At 33.5% G+C, this 7988-nt stretch overlaps 1 long non-coding RNA gene across 1 annotated transcript; it reads left to right on the top strand.

The window, feature by feature from the left end:
- Nucleotides 1-1590: 1590 nt before the first annotated feature.
- LOC148127329 (uncharacterized) lies at nucleotides 1591-7507 on the top strand. The gene is made up of 3 exons (XR_015741497.1): nucleotides 1591-1672; nucleotides 5349-5439; nucleotides 7083-7507. It is a non-coding gene; the product is annotated as an uncharacterized LOC148127329 (long non-coding RNA).
- Nucleotides 7508-7988: the final 481 nt, after the last annotated feature.

Here is a 7988-nt window from a genome sequence, read left to right as displayed (position 1 = left end):
AACATTCTTTACTTTCTCAATATTCTATTTATCTCTGAACATTTTAAATTATGATCATATAAATACTTTATGTCCACCAAATTCATGAAATATAACCAAATCTTTGCTATTTTTATCATCCTTTTACCCACAAAGCATTGTATCCTTTCTACAGTGGGGGATTGTTGTTTGTCTGCATTGAATTAGATGACTATTAGGGCAATGTTCCTTAGCTGCAGCTTCATTTAACCAGTTAGATGCTTAATGAAACAAGTCACTTCTTGACTATTTATGTCTGCACTGAAGGCTTAATCAGTTTTTAATACTGAGCTGCTATGCCTGCCTCTGCCTAATCAATGTCATCTGCCTATTGGTGGCTGAACCATTCACCGCATCATGAATAAATAAACTGAATTAATAAGTGCTTCCTTCTTCCAGTGAGAACAGCTGAAAAGAATAGTATCATGCAGCTAGAAATGACTTCTGTCCGTATGACAGTTGCCTGTTGTACACACGGTTTCACTGGGAAAATTCAGACAGCCCATACAGATTAGCCCTACTTGAATGTCTTGTAATGAAATAAAAGATTCAGAATTCAGCTGCACAAATCAAATCACTATCCTATCTCCTTTGAATGAGTACATCTCCGCAAAAACTCATATTTTTCCTTTATTTTTTATCAGGAATTTTAATTACAGTAGTGAAAATTTACAAACTAAACTTAGAAAAAGAGAAGGGAATGGAAAGAAAGAATTAAAAGTGCAGGAAAAAAGAAGACAAAGAAAGAATATAATAAAGAAAAAAGAAATACATACAGAAGTAACATCCAATCTTCACCAGAAGCAGTATAAACAAATTTAATAACTCTTTACCCACTGTAATATTACAAATAGATACCTCTTCTTTCCATATTCCATCCCTTACCTATAGCAAAATCCATAAAACTTCAACTTTACAAAGCTGGTGTCAGCAAAAAATCTATAAAGAGTTGCCAGAACATTACCAAAAAGAGTATATTTTAACTTTGATCATATAAACTAATGTTAAATTCATTTCTTTTATTTCTATCATCTTTAATTCAATCAAACATTGTCACAGGATTTGATTTATCTTCCATTCTTCTTTATTCAATTGCACAGATTTCTTTGGGGCTTTTACGTGTTTCTTTTGTAAATCAGTAAGAAAACATTGTCAAGGTCATTCTCTTGGTTTATAATGTGTTATTTCCCTTTAAATTTTTAAAGTTCAGTCAGCTTTATTTTTTTCATCTAATAAAGTTGTATACACAGTAAAGAACAAGAACCCATAATTTTTTCTTCCTATTCAGCTTCACATCTGTAATATTTGTAAACAGTGATTCCAAACATTAAATAATTGCACATAATATTTTGCCTGGTTTTGGTACTATTGTTGTAAACTTGCTATTAAATTAATATTTTGATGTTTCCCTTTTTTTCCTCCCTCACTTTTTTTGTTTGTGATTTTAATATGACTAGCATCTCACATCATGCTGATCAGTATCAGACTAATTCCTTCTCACAGAGCTCTGCAGATTAGCTAATCAGGTTGCTCTAAGAAACTGACAGAGCTCATTAGCATCATGTGGCTCTGCTTACATGCCACCCACCAAGCAGAATGCTAAGGGATAAAACAGAAAGTTGCCCTGTTGGACCCAGAGACTAATATGAAATAAGTAAGGTAAGACCCATCTCAATTAGAATTGAAAAAAATTAGTATAAAGTTTTGTGTAGTTGTGTCTGTTTTCTTCATGCAGTATGGCCACATTGGAAAGAGGCAATAAAATAATCTTAGGAGAAAAGTAAGATTATTTTCTTTAGAATCTTTTCAATCCCATCTTCATATTTTAAATAAATAACTCAATGTGGCAAACATGCTTAATACTGTTCCAATATTATTATTGGAATTATCCAATATTATTGTTCCAACAATTCTATAAGGTGAATTGGACTGAGGGTGACCGGCTCAAAGTAACCCAGCTGGCTTTCATGCCTAAGGTGGTATATGCAGAATTCACAGTTTCTGGCTTGTAATCTGGTGCCTTAAAAACTATATTTTAGTCTTTATAATTTTCTGAATTAGTTTATTTATTTGTATCCCTCCCCCTTCTTTGGATCTTTTACATATTTACCATTCATAAAAATGTCCCTTCATGTTGTTCAAACATTCAAAGAGCCTTTGTACATTCTAGACAATTTCTGTGGTGACTAATACCAACCATATATCATACTATAAAATTTTCTATAAAGCTAGAACTTAATGTAAACTTCAGTCTTTTCAACCACATATTTTTTCTATTAATGCATTTGTATATTTAGCTGTTTTTTTAGCCAGTTTTATCATATATTCTTTCACTTGTTCTTCTGAGTCATATTCCAACAATATGTTCATCATTTGTACATAATTCTGCATAATTCAGCAGTCCAGCATTGTTCAAAACCATAAGAATGTTTATCCACTTCAAACATTTCTGATAATTATATATAAGAAAACCATCAACAAATATATCCTTCTGTTAATTTTATTTTACAATTCCCTTGAAAAAAAATTGTAATACATCACAATAAGTTAACCACTTATGTTTATTTATAATTTTTCATGTATAAAATGCTTGTTGTGCTGAGAACTGGAAGGATGTTCTGGGGGGGTACAACCTAGATTTATATTTATTCCATATTCTAAGAATGGCCTGACATAACAATTTTTGAAATCTTAGCTTTGTTATAACATAAATGTCCATGCCACTAGAATTTCAGGTCCTTCTAACTTCAATAACCTTCTATTTCTTAGCAATACCCACTCTTCCATCCAAGCAGGCAAAGTGTAACTTCTAATCTGGTAGACCTAATCCTCATCTTTTCTTTGCATCTTGTAATATCATATATTTAACTTGGTTTTTCTCCCAACCATACAAATTTAGATATATCTTTCTGCCATTGAACATTAGTTTTCAAAACAGATATTATTTTCACATTATATAATGTAAATATATTGTATATATGTAATGTAAATACTATAAAATAGCACACCGGTAATAGGTAAAACATTTGTCTTAATCCCAGAAATTCTCCCTAATTGAACATCCCATTTTAGCACATCTTTTTATATTTGTCATAGCAATACCAAAGTATTTTACCCTCTTTTAATCATCAATTCTGCTTGATCTTGTATCTTTGTGCTTTTTTGTTAATATATTTGTCTTCTGTTGAAACCTAATAGTGCCCCCAAATTCTTTTAATCTACTCAAATTCCCTTTAAAGGATCTGCCAAAACCAAAATCAAGGCATCTATAAAAGCTCTTAACTTATGTGACTCTTTTTTCATCTTTACATCCCTTTTATGTTGTCTTATGTTTATATTTAATATTATAAGAACTAAAATAAGCAGTGGGAAATTTTATTTTATTCCTTTTTGTGTAGTACATGGTTTGATTAAATCTGCATTAACAATTATTTATGCTTTGTGAACTATAAATATATATCATCCATTTTATAAAATCTCTCCAAAATTCATAGCTTCCAAAACTTTAAATAATAAAGTCCAGTTCAAATTGCCTTATGTGCCTCTAAAAATGTCACTGCAGCTTTTTTAAAATTATGTTGTTCCAAATATTCCAAAATATCTAACACAGTGTTAACATTATCCTTTAACTGTCTTTTAGATATGATCCTCATGAATAAATTTTTGCACAATTATTTTCTGTCTTTCAGTGAAAATCATTTAAAACAACTTATAATCATTATTCAATAATAATACTGATCTGTGGTTTCTTGTTAAAGTCAAATCTTGTCACTCTTTAAGTATTAATGTTATATTAGCATCTTTCCAAATCTTTAGCAGTATTCTTCTCTATGAAATGGAGTTCCTTCCTAATGCTTTGCAGCAATAATAAAAGTACATCCTCATAATACACACTCAATAACCCATCTGATCGAGGCATCTTTCCTGATTTACTCTTTTTAGCTTCTGAAACTTCTCTTATTGTTACAGGTTCATTTATAATTTGTCTTCGTTCTTTTGTAATCTTTGGTAAATTTTGTTTTCTGTGCCGGGGAATTTGGTAGCGTAAAAGCTTCTGGTGCTAATATATGGCTTTCAAAGCTGACATACTTATCTATTTTGCCCGTTGAAATATCATAGCCTCCCTGCAAATAAGAATATGGACAAAATGTTTTTATAAAGCCACATTATCTATTAATACAGCATCTCTCTTGTAATTTCAGTAACATTTTCAGTTCTCCTTTTCACAGTTTATAAACCAACCATTTCCCTGGTTTATTTGCAAATTCTTTGTCGTGATGTAATGGAGTGCATATCTACCTTGAGGAAAGGAGCAAGGGGATGCTGCTTATGAAACCTTTAGACAAGAAATGCAGGAGCCCATAACTATTTAATTATCAAAGACAGAAACGTAGAAAGGACCTACCCTAGTCGGGTAGTTAGAAGTGTCAAGAAGGAAGTTTGTCCTTTCAAACTTGCAACATTCTGTTAATGTAGCTTTACAATAAAGTAGACTTACCTCATATATCCTGCCTGATTTACTGGGAAGGATGACACATAGATAGCTGTTGCTGTAAAATCTTAATTTGTTGAGAAATATTTATATTCCCTAGGAAATTATTTAATTCCCTTATTTTTATCTCTTTCAAAATATTGCCAGTTTTCCTTTTGCTGCTTTCTTAGAATTATTGCAATAGCACTTAGACTTATATACTGCTTTATAGTGCTTTACAGCCCTCTCTAAGCAGTTTTACAGAGCCAACATATTGCCCCCACAAATCTGGGTCATTTTACCCACCTCAGAAAGATGGAAGGCTGAGTCAGCCTTGAGCCTGGTGGGATTTGAACTGCCAAATTTCAGGCAGCTGATAGTCAGCAGGAGTGGTCTGCAGTACAGTACCACTGTGCCATCAAGGCTCTTATGCTGTATCAAGTAATAAAGGCTTCACTTATATCATGAACCTTTCTTAAATCAGTACCATTATTTCTATGGTTTTCAAAAAAAAAAATAATTTCCTCTTATAATCCTCAATAATTTTCTCTTTCTGAAACAACATTTTATTTAGTTTCCAACTGAGAGAATTAGATTTTATTTTATAAACCAAACTCACAGGATTATAGTCTGAAAAATCTCTACTTTTAGAAATTTTAGTAGTCAAGTCTCTTGAAATTCAAATCATAGCTATTCCTGAAAAAGAACTATCTTCCTGAAAAATATCTCTCTTGAACTGTAACTTTTCTGTCTCCATATTATCAACCCATCTTAAATTCTCAAAGAAGACTTTGATAATTTATCTTGAGTAATTTGTACATTTTTTCAGAAATTCAATCCAATTGTACATTTTTTTCAGAAATTCAATCCAATTGGGCAGTGACCATACCATTTGAATCCCTTATCAAATACCAACTTTTACATGAAAAGTCTACTAGTCTCTCCATACTGTAAGTTGTAAGAGGAATGGTTAGTGAAGAGGATAGAAATTGCAAAGATGGCTAAATTTACTTCCTTGGTTAGAGAAAAGACAATATCTATCTTTATCATTTACTGGGAATCCCTTATGGACTTTTTACATAAAATAGAAAAAAATGCAGTTATGATTTGTGGTTTTGATGAGGAGAAAAAAGTGAGCTTTTTTGTAACCATACATTAAGAATAACTTTGCAACCATACATACAGAACAGAACAGAATAACAGAGTTAGAAGAGACCTTGGAGGTCTTGCAGTCCAAGCCACTGGGACAAGCAGAAGACCTTATACTATTTAAAAAAATATATAATTCTTTCTATCTTTTCTTTCTGCATTTTGTCTTTTCTCTCATTTTTTCCTTGTTTTCTTTATTCTGAATTAGTATATGCTGCTTTTATATTATCTTTAAAATTCTGGATAAATTTTATTTTTAAAAAAGGAAAGCCCCTTAATACACAGATTAGTTCACATAAAAACAAACAGGAGGGAACTCTTCCCTAAGTTAGTACTGCATGAGTATTAGAAACATGGTCCAACAAATTATTGCATACAATAATGATACTGTTTCAAAAACTTCTGTGTAAATACACTGTTGGGATGGCATGGACCAGAAGTATCAGACTTTTGAAATTCAAATCCAAGACACCTGATCTGAAATTAAATATGCCACTGTCATATTTCAGACTTTAGACTAATGCCCTTTTCCCCAGTGCCTAAACATATTGAGTATTGCAGTAATTAGGAATCTACATTTTCCAGATGTTGCTGAAATTCAACCGCCGACATCCTTCACCACAGTATGTGTTGGGACTGGTGGATATTTTGGTTCAATAACATCTCACAGTCGCACACTCCCCAGTCCTTGTCTCTCACTTTTGGTTACTGCAGTAGTCAAAATAAAACTAATGCTATAAACCAGGGAGCCAGCCAATGATGGAGTGCTCCATAGACAAAATTAGGCAGTGAGATTCTAATAAGGCTGCAAATCAAATGAGGCTGCTAGCCAAATAGTGAGCTGCCCGGTGGTTGAGAGGGCTGAGAGGAATGACCTCACATTTTCATTCTTCATGCCTATTTAACAAAGCAGAACTAAACTCTAATGCCCAAACCAGAACACAATCTTCTGTGGCCCAGACTCTTCCCCCCACCTCCCCAATACAGCTATTAGAAAAAGCAAGACTTTTGCACTGTAGAACAGCATAATCAAATATGTTGAAATACACTCATCTGTCACAAAAATTGCAGCTAAATCAGCCATATCTCTATCAATATAATGGACTCTCTGCTATAATCTTGATTGAGCACTCAGGCCAATTTTGTGTTTCACCCATGAGCACAGAAAAAGTTACCTCTTCCCACAGCCTTGTCATTGATTTTGGCTTAACCATCTTCCTGCTCTGATTCTCAAAGGAAAGACCATCAGTATTTTTTGGCTTTCCTCCCAGAGTGGGTTTTTACCTCCTATATAGTCAGATCTTCCATACCTTTACATTTCACACACACAGAGAGAGAAAGAGAGAGAGAGAACCACAGCCAAAGCATATTGTAACTTTTTTCAGCTTGTTTTGATTTCCATTTTTTTCTTGTCCATATAAACTCTCCCACCTTTTCCTTATAGAAAAGCCACTTGCCTCATAGAAAGATTAGTATCTGTAGGTTGTGTAAATTCATTACCACTGTCTACTGGAGCATCTTTCGAGTATAATCAAATCTTTCTCCTGATAAGTCTCTGAATTCTACATGCCAACATCTGGACAAGGCAAAAGCTGTCATTTAAGAGCAGTGCTGTATCTTGCATAAAGTGGCAGCAATATGGAAGCAAAGTGATCATATTAAAGAAGAAATCCTGTATAGGAAGAAAATCCAGTCTGGTTGCAAGCTGAGAGAAAGAATAAAATGGAGACTGGCTGATTGAAAAGAATGTTTCTGTTTATTGCTAGGAACTTCAATAACAGCAGCATGTTTCTGTGGTGGCTGATCCCTTGGCTGGGTGAATGGATGGATCTTTATAGGTTTCTGGGATTTTGTAATTGAGATGCTCCAGGGAGTTATGCAATGTAGTGAGTCTTCTTTCTTTTGCTATTCTAATAGTGGTGGGTAAATCTTATGATGTCCTAAAGGTCATGTCCTGTTCTTAGAATTTGGGTGTGGGGGTGTAAATTCTTAATCTCATCAGCTCCAGAGCTGTGGCTGAAGATGTTTTGTTTATGAATATATTGGCCCAGTCTTTCTTAAGAGGTACAAAATATCCATCTCTAAGACTTGAGGCTTCTGCTTGAGGCTATTAAGAAAAACTGGGGGCTGCTCTCTACCTTTGTTAATACTTTTCTCCATTTTGGGGGTGGGGGGATATAATATATTACCTCTTTTAATATTCCCCAAAATATTTCATTCCCTAGGAAGTTGGGGAAGGGGCCTTCCCACACCTGCAAATCCTTTTGCCATTCTGGTTTGATTAATTGCCTCCATGCATGAATTCTGGGGTCAAGCGGTATTCTTAATATGATATGATTGGTGGAAAAGA

This window comes from Pseudonaja textilis, chromosome 2, assembly GCF_049901715.1.
Source record: "Pseudonaja textilis isolate UNSWEBS1 chromosome 2, rPseTex1.2, whole genome shotgun sequence".
Lineage (NCBI taxonomy): Eukaryota > Metazoa > Chordata > Lepidosauria > Squamata > Elapidae > Pseudonaja > Pseudonaja textilis.
This window is presented reverse-complemented; position numbering and strand designations above follow the sequence as displayed.